Here is a 2,366-nt window from a genome sequence, read left to right as displayed (position 1 = left end):
GATCCCAGGGCAGGAATAGATCCCAGGGCTCGACTAGATCTCAGGGCTAGACTAGATCTCAGGGCTAGAATAGATATCAGGGCTAGAATAGATCCCAGGGCTAGAATAGATCTCAGGGCTAGAATAGAGAAAGTGCTGTGAAGTCTGGGCAATAGTAGGAGCAGTGGGACTGGAAGAGCAGCTTCATTAGAGAACGACAGATGTAACCTTGGCGATGTCCTCTATCTGTGGGCTGATATACCTTTTTAACTCTGCTGAACCAAACCCCTTCAAACTGTGACCAGATGCCTTATATCTATCAACAGGACCAGTGAACCAGACATTTTTTTTTTTACGAACTATAACTCTAAAGCCAGACCCAACCAAGCTGTGACCCTGGTGCCCTCTATCTATTGGCCAGCGGACAGACAGCTGAGCCTGGCAGACCATCCATTCTGTAAGATCTGTAAGGTGGAAGAGCCACATAGCCTATAACCTATTAGAACGTTCAGATCTACAGGCATCAGAGGGTTAAAGCCCACAGTAACCTCGTCCCCGGAGAGCTGGCTGGCGGACGACATTAGGTAGGGGAGTGAAATGGGACCGGAATGGCCTCTCTGCTTGTAGTACCTTTAATGCCCAGCAGAGGGCAATATGTCATTAGGGCCCACAGTAGGACTGGAAACACAAAGCAGTAACAACAACCCATCTGAGCAGCAGCTATGGAGGAAAGAGGAAGGTAGCCCAACTCCAGGAGGCGAAAAAACAAAACAAAGGTAGCATCTTTTAGTTCATAAGCCGTCTATGTACAAAACCCATCAGTGGAGGCTGGTGGGAGGAGCTACAGGAGGACGGTCTCATTGTAATGACTGAAATGTAATAAATAGAACTGTATCAAACATATGGAAACCGCGTTGGACTCTGTTCTTTTTCTTCCGTTGCAACCATTATAACGAGCCAGTCCTCCTATAGCTCGTCCCACCAGCCTCCCTTGATACCTGTTTTATCCTAAACAATGGCATTATTAGCATAATAAATGTTGGAAATATAGTCTGACTATGTGTGAAGGGAAGCCCCTCAATTCTCTCCCTCTCGCTCCCTCTCTCCCTCTCCCCTTCTCTCTCTCCCTCTCCCTCTCTCCCCCTCTCCCACTCTCTTCCCCTCTCCCCCATCTCTCCCTCTCTCTCTCCCCCTCTCCCTCTCTCCCATTTTCTCTCTATGTCCTTCTCCCCCCCCCCCCCCCTCACTCCCCCTCTGGATATGTGGTTTCTGGTCTACACCCACATTACTGGACCCTGGAGGACAATATGTCAGCTGAGAGAAAAGCCACCTTTCTGTTCCTGGCTGCTCTAATGATATGATGTGTGTCCCAAATGGCACCCTATTCCAGTGGTTCCCAACCTTTTTATGTTACTGTACCACCAACTGAATGTTGCTCTGCCCAGAGTACCCCTGAAGTACCCCCTCTTGTGCATTCTACCAGTAAGCTTATGGTCTCATGAGTCTTTACAAGTACCCCCCGGATAGGCCAAGTACCCCCAGGGGTCCTAGTAGGCCTGGTTGGAAACCACTGCCCTATTCCCTATATAGTGCCCTATCAGAGCCCTATCGGCCCAGTATAAAAGAGTTATCACAGGAATCCCATGGTCTGGCTAGCCTGATCCCAGATCTGCTCGTGCTGTCTTGGCAACTGCTGTCATGGAGAAGGTAAGACAGCACAAACAGATCTGGGCTCAGGCTAGGGGGAACATCAAGCTGCCCCTCAAATACCCAGAGACTCTTTGCATTCAGTCACACACGTACACAACGCACGCCAGAATTGGCCTGCTGAACCAAGCAGTAACTCTTATCACAGAAGCAACCAAGCGCCCAGCCCACTGCCTTGCTGTATTACATATTGGGTAACAAGCAATTAAGAAAGGTCTACTGGGCCATAGCAAGTCACTAATACCATTATCCTGTTGTGGACGTGCTGTTTGTATTTCTGGTCATTTATGACTCAGGAAGTGGTGACTTATAGTAAGATATGCAAACATGCACCATGCTCACGTCAGCATCCTGTCAGGGGTTATGAATGCCATTTAATAAGGAACCTAGAGTTCCACAAAATATTCTAATCAGCTCTTTGGAAATGTGACGTTAGTTAGGTAGAACCCCTGGCGAGCAGCCGTTGCTATTTAAAACATCCCGGATGCTTTGTGCGTGTTTGTTTAAGTGTACATAACTAATGCATTTATAACATAATGTTCTCTCTCAATCTACATGCTGTAATGTTTCCAAAGTAATGCTTTCCTGCTCATAGCGGCACAGTGATGGCAGCATCCTATGCAATAGCACTCTGTTTGTTGTGAAAGCTCTAAGTAATTACATTTTCTTTTCAAGAACTT

The sequence above is a fragment of the Salvelinus fontinalis genome, chromosome 31 (assembly GCF_029448725.1).
Source record: "Salvelinus fontinalis isolate EN_2023a chromosome 31, ASM2944872v1, whole genome shotgun sequence".
Classification (NCBI taxonomy): Eukaryota; Metazoa; Chordata; class Actinopteri; order Salmoniformes; family Salmonidae; genus Salvelinus; species Salvelinus fontinalis.
The sequence above is the reverse complement of the archived record's forward strand: the minus strand, read 5'-3'. Positions refer to the sequence as shown.